The following is a 16,044-nucleotide window of genomic DNA, read 5'->3' on the forward strand; positions in this document are numbered from 1 at the left end:
TATAATCGATAGCCTGGCCTAAAATATTAGATTACTCTATAGCCTGCTGTAGATCATTAGTTTAATCCATTACCCGGTCTAGACCATTAGTTTAATCCATAGCCTGCTGTAAACCATTACTTTAATCCATTACCTGGTCTACATCATTAGTTTAATCCACAGCCTTCTGTAAACTATTAGTTTAATCTATTACCTGGTCTAGACCATTAATTTAATCCATAGACTGGCTCAGGCCGCTGAGTTCTTCAAACCTGGTGAAGACTTGCATTCGGCTTAGGAACAATTAACTCCTGGAGTTCCATCTCCTGAACCTAGCTCCTCCGATGCTTCAGTGGTTAAGAAGTGTGTAGAAGAGAGTGGGTGAGCTGTGAAGAGTCTATGAGGAGTGGTGAACAGGTGAATGAATGGGGAGAAAGTTGGCAGGATATTGGAAGGTTATTCTTCAAAATGGATTGTTATGTCCATATGAAAGAGTGCAGAGTGGCTTCATCTGTGTTGCATCCACTTAACACTGTCTCTATATGGCCCTGACAATATCGAACCCAATTACTAAGGCCCCCAGAGTGGGATTTGAACCCACAACCTCCTGACTTGAGTACGGCCTGTCGCACCACTGCTGGGAAAGCAGCTCTTTATGTGCAGTTGCACAAATGTTCCTGGCAACATCACTTCAATGGGCAACCTTATGAGCAGTGAAAATTTTCCATAAAACTCTCAGGGATTAATAACCTGCAACTCAGGAACTGCTGAGGCCCTTAAAAAGCAACTAAAAGCCCATTGGAGGTTAATAAAGTGATATTGTTACTCTGTCAGTTGTTGCGTGTAATGGCTCTTGTGAGATCCTGGGGCAGAAGTTCTCTATAAAGCAGTTACTCGGGAACATAAGAACACACCACTCAACCCATCAAACCCATTGTGGTGACGTATTAGTGGATCTGTGACCCAGCTCCAAATCCACCAAACCCCATAACACCTGTCAATCTCAGATCTAAAACTAACAACGTTAACTCACATTTGTTGAAGAGGGTTTCAATTTTCTATCACTCACCACTCATTGAAGTGCTTCACTTCTGAAAAAGTTGTCTCCAATTTTTTAACCACCCCCTAACCCTAGACTCCTAAAGCAAGTGGCCATCTTTTTGCAGCTACCATCAGGCAGGAGGTACAGAAGCCTCAAGTGCCACACCACCAGGTTCAAGAACAGCTACTTTTCAACCATTCGGTTCTTGAACCAGCCAGCAAAACCCTAATCACTACAGTTTAGTAACACTATGACCACTTTCACCACTTAGCACTAAATTTGTTTTGTTCTTTCTTGTAAAAATTGTGTATAATTTATGTTTAATTTATGTTTTTCTTGTGAATGCTACTTATCTGATGCTATGTGCCTGTATTGCTGCTGCAAGTAAGTTTTTCAGTGCACCTGTGCACACATGTGCTTGTGCCTATGACAATAAACTTGACCTTGACTTTGAAATAATTTCTTATTCTGTTTAGTTCTGAATCCTTCCTTCATTGGATCTGACCTTAGTTTATGCTGAAGCAGCAAACAAACTGCTGGAGGAACTCAACAGGCCAGGCAGCATCTGTGGAGGGAAATAGACAGTCGACGTGCCTGGATGATGGGTCTCCACCCGAAACGTCGACTGTCCATTTCCACAGATGCTGCCTGACCCATTGAGTTCCTCCAGCATTTTGTTTGTTGCTCCAGATTCTGGCATCTGCAGACTCTTGTGACTGTCTATAGTTTATCCTTAATTATTTTTCTGCTTTAAAACTCTTGTTCATTCGTACCTTACAAAAATGTGATTCAAATATTCTGAGGACTTCTTTATTCTCCATAATATTCATTAATGGCTCTCAATTACTTAGAAGTAGGATTATTCAAATCCCACTTATTTTTCACAGGTGGATACAAAGATATGAATATGAGCAGGAATAGGCCATAGCCTCCCAAGACTGCTCCACTAGTTAATAAGGTCACTGCGGATCTAATTGTAAACTCAACCCTGGATTAACCTTTCACCCCCATGCTTGTCAAGAATATGCCCCAAAAGTATTCAAAGACTCTGCTTCCACCTTCCCTTGCGGAAGAGATGTACTGAGAGATTTTAAAAAACAGTTTCATCTGTGTTAAATGGGTGATCCCTTATTTTTCAAGAACAAACCCTGGTTCTAGACAAGAGAAAACATTCTCTCCACATCATCCCCATCACCATCGAGGACATCTTCAAGAGGCGGTGCCACAAGAAGGCCACACCTATCGTTAAGGACCCTCACCACCCAGGACATACCCTCTTCTCATTACTGCCATCGGGGAGGAGGTACAGGAGCCTGAAGACCCACACTCAATGTTTCAGGAACAGCTTCTTCCCCTCCGCCATCAGATTTCTGAATGGTCCGTGAACCCATGAACACCACCTCGTTATTCTTTCTTTTACATTATTTATTTATTTTTGTAATTTCTAGTAATTTTATATCTTTACACTGTACTGCTGCTGCAAAACAACAAATTTCACATCATATATGTCAGTGACAATAAATCTGATTCTGATTCTGAATCCTGTTAAGACTCTTCAGGATCTTATAAGTTGCAATGAAGTCCCCCTTCACTATTCTAAACTCCAGCAGATACAAGCACAGTCTGAACACCCTTTCCTCATAAGACAACCCGTACATTCCAGGTATTAGTCGGGTAACCTTTCTCAGACATGTCTCCAATGCATTTACATCCTCCCTCAAATAGAGAGACTGATGTTGCTCTCCAGATATGGATTCATCAATGCCCTATACAACTGAAACATAAGATCCCTTCTTTTGTGTTCAATTCACCCAGCATGTACATACTTTTTGTGTGTGTGTGTGTGTGTGTGTGTCTGTCTGTCTGTCTGTCTGTGTGTGTGTCTGTGTGTGTGTGTCTGTATGTCTGTGTCTGTCTGTGTCTGTGTGTCTGTGTGTCTGTGTGTGTGCCTGTGTGTGTCTGTCTGTCTCTGTGTCTGTGTGTGTGTGTCTGTGTGCCTGTGTGTCTGTGTGTGTGTGTCTGTGTCTGTGTCTGTCTCTGTCTCTGTGTCTGTGTGTGTGTGTGCCTGTGTGTCTGTGTGTGTGTGTATGTGTGTGTGTGTCTGTGTGTCTGTGTCTGTGTTTGTCTGTGTTTGTCTGTGTGTGTGTGTGTGTGTGTGTGTGTGTGTGTGTGTGTGTGTGTGTGTGTGTGTGTGCGTGCGCGCATGTACATATGTTTGTGAATACATATGGCACGGTAGCGTTGCAGTTAGCACAACGCTATTACAACTTCAGTGACCTGGGTTCAATTCTGGCCGCTGTCTGTAAGGAGTTTGTACGTTCTCCCCGTGTCTGCATGGGTTTCCTCCAGGTGCTCCAGTTTCCTCCCACATTCCAAAGTTGTACTCGTTAGGAAGTTGTAGGCATGCTATTTTGGCGCCAGAAGCATGGCGACACTTGCAGGCTGCCCCCAGAACACTCTACGCAAAAGATGTATTTCACTGTGTGTTTCGATGTACATGTGACTAATAAAGATCTTATCTTACCTGTGCATTTTTGTGTGTGTACGTATGCTTATGCATGCATCTCTGTGTGTTTCTGGGTGTGTTTCTGTGTCTGAGCACACATGGTGTGTATGGGCACATGTGTGTGTATGTGTGGTGTGTGTGCATTTTGTGTGTATTTATGTATTTTGTGCATGTGTGTCAGTTGTGTGTTTGTGCACAAATGGGCGTGGTGTGTGTGCATGTGTGTGAGTTTTCATGTGTGCACACAAGTGTGTGCATGCACATGTGTGAGTGTGTGTGTGCATTTTTGTGTGTACATATGTGTTTTGTGCACATGTGTGTGTGAGTTTGTGTGCATGAGCATGTGCATGTGTATGCACACAAATGCCTGTCAGATTGCTGCCAGCTGTTCAACAGTTCAACTCCTGGGGGCCTGAACAAGGGAGTCTCACCAGTCCAGAGGAGGAGAATGTTTTGGAGGTGAATTCTCTGCCTCAGAGGGTTGTGGAGGCCAGATCGCTCAAAGCATTTAAGGTGGAGGTAGATACATTTTTGAAGGATGGAGTAAATGAGGGCTATGGGGAACTGGAACTGGAGCTGTGACCTGCGGTAGATCAGCCAGGAACATATTGAATGTCGGGGCAGGATTGAGACCCCAAGTGGTCTACTCCTGCTCTTATTTTCTTGTGTTCTACTTTTTTTTACTCTGTATGAATCGTGGGCATTTTGGATTAACACAAATGTAGCTTGCAAACTGCCGAGCCATTTGGACAGCTCTCAACAGCTGGATTAATCAAAGCTCTTTGTCCTACAGGTACAAGACTGTATCCTGGGGGCACAGCGGACCTGATCACGATCACGAGATGGTGGGGCTAAAGTTCCACAGCTCTGCTGACATACAAGGAGGACCTCCTTGGGGAATGTTGGATACCCAAGGTAACATTAACTCCAGGAGTTCCCTCCTTGCAGTCCGAGGAGCCAAACTTTCAGCTCTAATAATTCGACCCTCCCTCAGTACTGCATACAAGGAGCTACCTCTATTTGGTGCTCAAACCTTTTAGAGTGGGGATTTGAACCCATGACTCTCAGACACCGGGCAGAGAGCGCTAACAACTGAGCCCAACCCAAGTAAGCCAGCCTTTGAACTCATTTGATCTGCCCTCTCTTTTCTCCAAATGAATAGTAAAACAAAGGTTTCGATTTTGACTGAATGCTTCGCTGACCAACAACCATCAGCTTTTTGCAAAAGCACTGTTTGTTAAATAATGAATTAATTTTATTCCCTGGTCCTTATCTAATCCTCTCAGCTGGTCCATAACAGCACAATTTTCATATTCACTTTCTGTTATCAACACATTGTCAACCATATATCGTACTATTTCACTTCCATCATTGCAGTAATAACACAGCACTTGGTGATAATGAAACATCTATTCCACTATTTGCAAGCATTAAAGTACGGCCAAGAAACAGCCTCCTCAGGTAGTGCATTAATATAAAATCCTGTTCTGTGAGTCTTTAGTTCTACCAGGCATTTAGTGTGCAAATATGCAGTGTAAACAGACTTATTCACAACGGCTTTTCATACACTCAGCCACTTCTCAATTCATTTTGAAACTTTTGACAATGAAATCTCCTAAGTGACACTTGCTTGATGTGTTACTTTTACTGAATTTCGTAACACTTTGAACTAAAGAAGGATTTAAATTGAAAGGATTGTCCAGGGATTTTGGAAATTCCATCTATTTAACGTGTAGCTCAAGAAGAAAGACAGGTCTCCTCCTTCCCTGTCACTAATCATAAGCTCAGGTAGGTTCTACGCAGAGTTTTACAGAGGAACAAGAGACAGAGAGGCAGAGGTTTTAGGAGAGGATTCCAGAGCTTGGGGTTTCTGTGGATGAAGGCATATCATTGGTGCAGGAATTAACTTCAGGGATGTGCGAGGAACCAAATTTGGAACAGCTTGAAGGTCTCGGAAGATTGTGGGATTACAGAGGGAGGGAAAGGGAGGGGCATGGACACAGGTCTGGGAATTTCAACATCAAGGAACGGATGGACTGGAAGCCAGTGTGGATCAGGGAGCGCAAGATGTGGGTGGGAATTAAAGTCACCTGCAGCACATCTTTTAAGACGTTTTTTTCGTCATGAATCATACATTCAAATCTCCTGTTTACTTTTGTTTCTGAGTTTGAGGCTAAGTTTTATTTATGAAAGGCGTTCGTTTCGAAAATCAGAATAAAACTGCAGATGCTGGAAATCCGAGATAAAAAAATGCTGGAAAAACTCAGCAAGTCGGTCAGCGTCCCTGGAGAGAGAAACAACTAATGTTTCAGGTCTGGGACCCTTCATCAGAACTGGGAAAGAGAGAGAACACGTTAGTTAAGAAAGGAGAGAATTGATCTGTATGAATGGTATGAAAGACAAGTTTTTCACTGTACCTCGGTACATGCGACAATAATAAACCAATACCAATACATGGGGGAGAGGGACGGGTGGAACTAAGGGGATATCTATGATAGAGTGAGACTTGATGACCTAAAGGGGAGTTGGGATTGGATGATAGAATGGGATGGGAGGAACAAAGGGAATATCTCAGATAGGGTGAGACTAAATAACCTAAAGGGGAATCAGGATCAGATCAAGCCACTTTATCTGTGTAATGTGTTGTTAATGGTAAGGCTGTGGGACATACCCAGCAGGACAGACTATATATAACAAAAGAAAAGGCACAATGGTGCAGTGAGTAGAGCCACTGCCTCCAGACCCAGCGACCTGGGTTCAATTCTGACCTCAGGCCCTGTCTGTGTGGAGTTGATATTAATATTGATATTTATTTATTAGTCACACGTACATCAAAACACACAGTGAAATGCGTCTTTTTGTGTTACTGAGAATGTTCTGGGGGGGGCAGCCCGCAAGTGTCGCCATTCTTCCGGCACCAGCATAGCGTGCCCACAACTTCCTGACCCGTACGTCTTTGGAATGTGGGAGGAAACCAGAGCACCCGGAGGAAACCCACGCAGACACAGGGAGAACGTACAAGCTCCTTACGGACAGTGGTGGGTCGGCACATTCTCCCCATGACCGCGTGGGTTTCCCCTGGGTGTTTCAGTCTCCTCCCACACCCCAAAGACGTGCGGGTCAGTAGGTTAATTGCCTGCTGTCAATTGCTCCTGGTATGTAGTTGCGTGATAGAACCTGAAGTTGATGGGAATGTGGGGAGAATAAAAGGTGAGATTAATGTAGAATTTATGTGAATGGATGGCTGATGGTCAACAGGGATTTGATGGGCTGAAGGGCCTGTTTCCATGCTGCGTCTCCCCATGAAGAACAAAAAATAACTGAGCTAAAAGGATGATAGACAGAAATGGTCAGTCCTGATCCAATATTGAGTCTGAAAAGGTGCAATGTGCCCAGACAGAAGATAAGGTGTTCCTTAAACTTACAATGGGCCTCATTATAATAGTGCAGGAGACCACAGACAGATAGATCAGAGTGGGAGTGGAATGGGGAATTAAAGGGGAGGCAACGAGAAGCTGTAGGTCATTCCTGTGGACCGAACATGGGTGCTCATCAAACCGATCACCCAATCTGTGTTTGGTTTCTCCATTGTAGAGACCACACTGAATGCCGTTCACTAGACTGGAAGAATCTCTGCTTCACTTGGAAGGACTGTGTGGATCTCTGGATATTGGGACGGGAGGAGGTGGAAGGTCAGGTGTTGCATATTTTGCCTGGAGGTCAGTGACCAGCGGTGTTCCGCAGGGATCTGTCCTGCTCTTTGTGATTTTTATAAATGACTTGGATGAGGATGTGGAAGGGTGGGTTAGTGAGTTTGCTGATGATACAAAGGTTGGTGGTGTTGTGGATAGTGTAGAAGGTTGCTGTAGATTACAACAGGATATTGATAGAATGCAGAGCTGAGCTGAGAAGTGGCAGATGGAGTTCAACCCGGATAAGTGTGAAGTGATACACTTCGGGAGATTGAATTTGAAGGCAGAATACAAGGTTAATGGCAGGACTCTTAGCAGTGTGGAGGAACAGAGGGATCTTGGGGTCCATGTCCATAGATCCACCAAGGTTGCCACACAGGTCGATAGGGTTGTTAAGAAGGCATATGGAGAGTTGGCCTTCATTAGTCGGGGTGTTGAGTTCGAGAGCCACGAGGTGATGTTGCAGCTCTGTAGAACTCTGGTCAGACTACACTTGGAGTATTGTGTTCAGTTCTGGTCGCTTCATTATAGGAAGGATGTGGAAGCTTTAGAGAGGGTGCAGAGGAGATTTACCAGGATGCTGCCTGGATTGGAGAGCATGTCTTATGAGGATAGGTTGAGTGAGCTAGGGCTTTTCTCTTTGGAGAGAAGGAGGATGAGAGGTGACTTGATAGAGGTGTACAAGATGATAAGAGGCATAGATCGAGTGGACAGTCAGAGACTTTTTCCCAGGGCGACAATGGCTAACACGAGGGGATATAATTTTAAGGTGATTGGAGGAAGGTATAAGGGGGTTGTCAGAGGTACGTTTTTTACACAGAGAGTGGTGGGTGCGTGGAACACGCTGCCTGCAGAGGTTGTGGCAGCAGGTACACTAGGGACATTTAAGAGACTCTTAGACACATGAATGATAGAAAAATAGGGGGCTATGTGGGAGGGAAGGGTTAGATAGATCTCAGAGCAGGATAAAATGTTGGCACAAAACTGTGGGCTGAAGGGCCTGTACTGTGCTGTAGTGTTCTATGTTCTATCTCCTGCAGTTCCGTGGGGAAAGCTGTCATGAGATAGAAAATGATGGTGAGAATGGAAGGATGAACCTCCTCCTTCCCACCCATATCCCACTGTACCACCACCTCTGGCAGGTCTGTGCAACAGCATTTATCCAATTATCTAATGAAGGCCACGGTTGAATCTGTTCCCAGACAGAGCATTTCAGATCCCAACACTTGGGATTCCTTCATCAATCGCCCTCAGTTTGTGCCATCTGGTTGTTAACCCTTCAACCAAGTTTGGGCTTTAAACACTTACATTAAATTTCCCCTAAAACTGGGGAATATAGAATATAAAACATGAATCAAAGAACAGTACAACACAGGAACAGGACCTTCGGCCTACCATGTCTGTGCCGACCCTGATGCCAAATTAAACTAACCTCATCTGCCTGTATGTGATCCATATCCCTCCACTCCCTGAATGTTCACGTGTTTACCTAAATACCTCTTAAGTGCCATTATCATCTCTGCTTCCACCAGCACCCCTGGCAGCCTGTTCCAGGCACCTACCACTCTCTATGTAAAAAATTTACCCTGCAAATCTCCCTTAAACTTCACCCCCTCCCCCTCCCCCCTCACCTTAAAGCTGTGCCCTCAGTATGTGACATTTCTACCCTGGGAAAAAGACTATCTACCCGATCTAGATCTCTCATAATTTTGTGTACTTGTATCAGGTCTCCCCTCAGCCTCCGACGCCCCAGAGAAAACAAACCAAGTCTGTCCAACCTCTCCTTATAGCTTATGCCCTCTAATCCAGGCCACACCCTGGTGAACCTGCTCTGCACTCTTTCCAAAGCCTCCACATCCTTCCTGTAATGGGGTGACCAGAACTGTACACAATACACCAAGTGCGACCTAACCAAAGTTTTATACAGCTGCAAGGTGACTTCCAAACTCTTCTACTCAATGGCCCAACCTATGAAGGCAACTATGGCATACGCCTTCTTTACCACCCTATCTACTTGTGTTGCCACTTTCAGGGAGCTGTGGACTTGGACCTCAAGATCCCTCTGTACATCAATGCTCTTAAGGGTCCTGCCATTTACTGTGTACATTCCCCTTACATTTGACCTCCCAAAGTGCAACACCTCACACTTGCCTGGATAAAACTCCAAACAGCATCTTTGTGCCTGCCACTTTAATAACACCATCTTCAGTATATCCACAGCGCTGTAACCCCTTACCCCAACAGCTGTTCTGCTGTATCCTGTAACACAGTGCAAGACACTAAATTGTCAAGTTGCAATCAAATCGGTCATTCTCTCTTCTCTCCTCTTCCATCGGGTAGAAGATACAGGAGCCTGAGGTCACGTACCACCAGACTTAAGGACAGCTTCTACCCCACTGTGACAAGACTGTTGAACGTTTCCCTTATACGATGGGATGGACTCTGACCTCACGATCTACCTTGTTGTGACCTTGCACCTTATTGCACTGCACTTTGTCTGTAGCTGTGACACTTTACTCTGTACTGTTACTGTTTTTACTTGTACTACCTCAATGCAGTCTGTACTACCTCAATGTAACTGCACTGTGTAATGAATTGACCTGTACGATCAGTATGCAAGACAAGTTTTTCACTGTACCTCGGTACAAGTGACAATAACAAACCAATACCAATACCAAATCAATTAAATCAATCAAACCTGAGGGAAGTCATCGGAACATCGGGACAATCCTTGTCCATCCAGTGGGATCCCAGGAGCAGTCTTCCCCTGGGGTTGGGCTCCAAGCATGTAGGTGAGATCCAGCGTAGTGCAACGCCCCTCCCATTGGCCGTTGATGCTCACAGGACAGCGGTGACAGCCAATGGGCCCACACCCCGCCCCCTTCACCGCCTGTCAAAGCTGTTACCTAACTTGGATGTTTCTAACTGTCTCTGATAGTTACCCACGTGTCAGGATATCTGGAAAGTATTAACAAGAATTCAAGTCAAATTACTCAAATTAATTCAAATTTTTCACTGACAAGACGCACTCACTTAGAACAATTAAATGCATTTAAACCATCTGAGTTAAATTGAATGCAACATTTAAGAAGCATCTGGACAGAGGCACAGAACACTGTGGACCAAGTCTGGTAAATGGGATTAATAAAGCAGGCATGGTAGTGTAGTGGTTAGCGTAACACTTTACAGCACCACCGACCCGGGTTCAATTCCAGCCACTGTCTGTAAGGAGTTTGTACGTTCTCCCCATGTGTCTGCCTGGGTTTCCTCCGGGTGCTCCGGTTTCCTCCCACGTTCCAAAGACGTACGGGTTAGGAAGTTGCGGGCATGCCATGTTGGCGCTGGAAGCGTGGCGACACTTGCGGGCTGCCCCCAGAACACTCCACACAAAAGATGCATTTCACTGTGTGTTTCGATGCACATGTGACTAATAAAGAGATCTTAATATCAATGCCTATTTGATGGCTGGCATGGATGTGCTGGGCCGAAGGGTCTCTTTCTGTGCTGTCTGGGTCTATGGCTCTATGAATAAAAAGATCTGAGCTCCCTCCACTGGTTTCAGTGGGGCAATTTTACTTCCTTCCCCTCCCTCCCCTTCCCTCCTCTGCCCCCTCCTCCTCCTCCTCCCCTCTTCCTTGTCCTCATCTCTTCCTCCTCCGTCCCTCCTGCTCCCCCTCCTCGCCCCCTCCCTTTCTCCCCCAACATGCCCTCCACCCACTCCTCACTCACCCTCCACTCCTGGTGGAGCCCCACATCTCCTCCCATCGCACTACCCCCTCCCCTCCTCTCCTCCTTCCCCCCACAACCTCGCCCCTCTCCCCTCCCCCATCATCTTACCTCCTTCTCTCCTCCTCCCTGCCTCCATCTCCCCCCCCCCCAATCCCTCCCCCTCCCCTCCTTACAGTCTTCCTCAGCACAATACAAAATACTATAAATACCAACAATTTGCTGTTTTAAGACTCGGGGCTCTCCTCGATGAGTTTTGTGGCTGCAGGCCCCGTTACCATGGTAATGTGTCCAGGCTGCTTCACTGTTCGAAACTCATTAAAGGCTTTGGGGACCTGAACGTCCAGAGATATCTAACGCAATTTTTTTAAGCAAGATCTTTTCAAATATAATTTTCGCAGATATTATACAGGAAGAGCTCAACCACACCCAGCTGGAACATGGAACAGTACAGCACAGGAACAGCCCCTTCGGCCCACAATGTCTGTGCCGACCATGATACCAATCTGCACAGGACCTATGTCCCTCCATGCTTATCTGCCTGTCTAAATGCCTCTTAAACATTGCTGTTGTATCTGCTTCCACCACCAACCCTGGCAGCACGATCCAGACACCTACTACTCTCTGTGCAAACGACTTTCCTCATAAATCTCCTTTAAACACCCTCTCTCACCTTAAATGCATGCCCTCTAGTATTTGGCATTTCCACCCTGGGAAAAAGACTCTATCTACCCTATCTTTGCCTCTCATAATTTTATAAACTTCTATCAGGTCTTCCTTCAGCCTCCAACACTCCAAAGAAAACCCAAGTTTGTCGAACCTCTCCTTGTGGTTCATACCCTCTAATCCAGGCAACATCGCTTCTGCACCCTCTCCAAAGCCTCCACATCCTTCCTGAACTAGGGTGACCAGAACTGCACACAATACAGACAGAGAAACTCCCACTGTTGAGGCAGTGAGAGGTCCCACATCATAGACAGAACGAAGGTGTTTGGGCGTCAATTGACCAGACAAGTGGAGAGTTACTCATCAGACTCTTGTGTGCCTTGGAGATGGTGGAAGGCTTTGGGGGTGTCAGGAGTTGTCATGGGATACCCAGGCTCTCTCGTCCAATTCTCACAGATTGATCTGTGAGCCCACAATAACTTACTTCCACTGGCAAGGTGCTGAGTCCCTGCCCCAACGGTGCACACAGCCCAAACTCTCCATCCCTCAGTCTCAGCACCAGCTGCTTTAGAGCTCCCTCTGCTGTCAAACAAAACAGCTTACAACTGCACCCAACCTCTTCCTGAACCTGGGAGGCCCCAAAACTCTGTAGGCAGTGCAGCACTCCTTGTAGGCTGACACGCTTCATCTCGTGGGAAGTCGCAGAGGTCGGTTGGTGCACAGCAAGCTGCCAGGAATCGCAAGTGAATAAACTCAGACTGGTGGTATTTGAGTGGGGGAATAAGTGTTGGCTGTAATTCAGGGTTAACTAGAGTCAGGAATGGTACCGGAGGACTGGAAAATCGAAAATGTCACAGCTCTTTAAGAAGGGAGGGGGGGGGGAGGCAAAAGACAGGAAGTTTTTAGCCAGTTAGCCTGACTTCGGTGGTTGGTAAGACGTTAGAGTCCATTATTAAGGATGATGTTTCGGGGTCCTTGGAAGCACATGATAAAGTAGGCCGAAGTTAGCATGGTTTCCTTAAGGGGAGATCTTGCCTGACAAATCTGTTGGAATTCTTTGAGGAAGTAACAGGCAGGATAGACAAAGGAAAGTCAGTGGATGTTGTTTACTTGGATTTTCAGAAGGCCTTTGACAAGGTGCCGCACATGAGGCTGCTAAACAAGATAGGAGCCCATGGTATTACAGGAAAGGTACCAGCATGGAGAGAAGATTGGCTGACTGGCAGAAGGCAAAGAGTGGGAATAAATGGGGCCTTTTCTGGTTGGCTGCCGGTGACTAGTGGTGCTCCACAGGGAACGGTGCTGGGTCCGCTACTTTTCACGTTATGTGTTAATGATCTGGATGACGGAATTGATGGCTTTGTGGCCAAGTTTGCGGACGATACAAAGATAGGTGGAGGGGCAGGAAGTGTTGAGGAAGCAGGGAGTCTGCAGAAGGACTTGGACAGGTTGGGAGAATGGGCAAAGAAGTGGCGGATGGAATACAGCGTAGGGAAGCGTACGGTCATGCACTTTGGTAGAAGGAATGAAGGCGGAGATTATTTTCTAAACGGGGAGAGAATTCAGAAATCGGAGGTGCAAAGGGACTTGGGAGTCATAGTGCAGGATTCCCTAAAGATTAACCTGCAGGTTGAGTCGGTAGTAAGGAAGGCAAATCCAGTGTTAGCATTCATTTCAAGAGGACTAGAATATAAAAGCAAGGATGTAATGCTGAGGCTTTATAAGGCTTTGGTCAGACCACATTTGGAGTATTGTGAGCAGTTTTGGGCCCCGTATCTAAGGAAGGATGTGCTGACATTAGAGAGGATCCAGAGGAGGTTTACAAGAATGATCCTGGGAATGAAAGGGTTAACATATGAGGCGTGTTTGATGGCTCTGGGCCTGTACTCACTGGAGTTTAGAAGGATGAGGGGGGAATCTCATTGAAACCTGCTGAATATTGGAAGGATAGAGTGGATGTTTCCAGTAGTGGGATAGTCCAGGACCAGAGGACACAGCCTCAGAATAGAAGGACGTCCCTTCAGAACAGAGATGAGGAGGAATTTCTTCAGCCAGAGGGTGGTGAATCTGTGGAATTCATTGTCACAGATGGCTGTGGAGGCCAAGTCATTGGGTGTACCTAAAGCGGAGGTTTTTTTTTAAATTTTATTTAAAACGAGTCCACCCCATCCATTTTTTAAAAAATGCTGTGGAGGCCAAGTCATTGGGTGTACCTAAAGCGGAGGTTTTTTTAAAATTTTATTTAAAACAAGTCCGCCCCGTCCATTTTAAACCCAAATTAACCTACCCATACATCTTTGCAATGTGGGAGGAAACCGGAGCACCCAGAGGATACCCACGCAGACACGGGAGAACGTACAAACTCCTTACAGACAGCAACAGGGATCGAACCCTGATCGCTGGCGCTGTAATAGCGTCACGCTAACTGCTACGCTACTGTGGTTCTTGATTAGTAAGGGCATCAAAGGTTACAGGGAGAAAGCAGGAGAATGGTGGTGAGAGGGAAAAATAAATCAGCTATGATGGAATGGAAGAGCAGACTCGATGGGCCGAATGGCCTAATTCTGCTCCTGTGTCTTATGGTCTTATGTACATGATAACTGGAGACACAAGACACTGCAGATTTTTAGCAGTTCATAAGAATATGAGAGGCATAGATGGAGTAGACAGCCGGTATCTTTTTCCCAAGGTCAAAAAGTCTAATACCAGAGGGCATGCATTTAAGGTGAGAGGGGGTAAGTTTAAAGGAGATGTGTGGGGCAAGTTTTTTACACAGAGAGTGGTGGGTGCCTGGAATGCGCTGCCAGGGGTGGTGGTGGAGGCAGATACAATAGAGGCTTTAAAAAGGCTCTTAGGTAGGGAATGGAGGGAGACAGACATTTTGCAGGTAGAACGGATTAGTTTAGTTAGGCGTTTAACTACTAGTTTAATTAGTTCGACACAACATCCATGGGCTGAAGGACCTGTTCCTATGCTGTACTGTTCCATGTAGATGCTGGAATCTGGAGCAACAAACAATCTGCTGGAGGAACTCAGTGGGTCGAGCAGCATCTGTGGGGGGAGAGGAATTAGAAACATAGAAAACATAGAAAAACTACAGCACAATTCAGGCCTTTCGGCCCACAAAGCTGTGCCGAACATGTCCCTACCCTAGAAATTACTAGGCTTACCCATAGCCCTCTATTTTTCTCAGCTCCATGTACCTATCCAACAGCCTCTTAAAAGACCCTATCGTATCCGCCTCCACCACCATTGCCGGCAGCCCATTCCACACACTCACCACTCTCTGAGTAAAAAACTTACCCCTGACATCTCCTCTGTACCTACTCCCCAGCACCTTAAACCTGTGTCCTCCTGTGGCCACCATTTCAGCCCTGGGGAAAAGCCTCTGACTATCCACCCGATCAATGCCTCTCATCATCTTATACACCTCTATCAGGTCCCCCCCTCATCCTCTGTCGCTCCAAGGAGAAAAGGCCGAGTTCCCTCAACCTGCCTTCATAGGGCATGCTCCGCACTTCAGGCAGCATCCTAGTAAATCTCCTCTGCACCCTCTCTATGGCCTCCACATCCTGTAGTGAGGCGACCAGAACTGAGCACAGTACTCCAAGTGGGGTCTGACCAGGGACCTATATAGCTGCAACATTACCTCTCGGCTCCTAAATTCAATTCCCCGATTGATGAAGGACAATACACCATATGCCTTCTTAACCACAGAGTCAACCTGCACAGCTGATTTGAGCGTCCTATGGACTGTCCTGATCTGAAACACCAACAATTCCTTTACCTCCCCCCCCCCACCCCCACCCCCACCCCCACCCCCCCCCCCCCCACAGATGCTGCTCAACTCGCTGAGTTCCTCCAGCAGATTGTTTATTGCTCTGGGGTAACTGCCCTTCTCTTCTTCAGGACAGGGCACTGGCACCTCTTACCTCAAGCCACAGGAACAGGCAGAGCCTCAGCTTGAATCTCATCTGAAATTTGTCGCCTCTGACAGAGTAGCCCTCCCTGAGTACCACACTGGGAGTGCCAGGCTGGAGTCTGCAGCCCAAGTTTTCGGAGTGGGACTCAAACTCACAACCTTAGGTTTTCACTGGCATCCCCAACAGTGATGACCAACTGGGAAAAAATATCTCCATCAGACACATCAAAATCCAGAAAGGCTGTGGAGGCTTCGTGATTGAATCATAGAATTATACAACACAGAAACAGGCCCTTCAGCCCCTCATCTCCATGACGACCCTTGTCTATACTTGTCCCATTTACCCACATTTGATTCAAGTGCTTGTCTGGATGCTTCTTAACTGCTGTAGGAGTCTCTGTCTCCACCACCTCCTCAGACAGCAGGTTCCAGACTCCAACCAATCTTCTGTGTGAGAAAAGATTTGCACTCAGAACATGGAACACAGAACAGTACAGCACAGGAACAGGCC

This window comes from Pristis pectinata, chromosome 1 (genome assembly GCF_009764475.1).
Source record: "Pristis pectinata isolate sPriPec2 chromosome 1, sPriPec2.1.pri, whole genome shotgun sequence".
NCBI classification, from domain to species: domain Eukaryota; kingdom Metazoa; phylum Chordata; class Chondrichthyes; order Rhinopristiformes; family Pristidae; genus Pristis; species Pristis pectinata.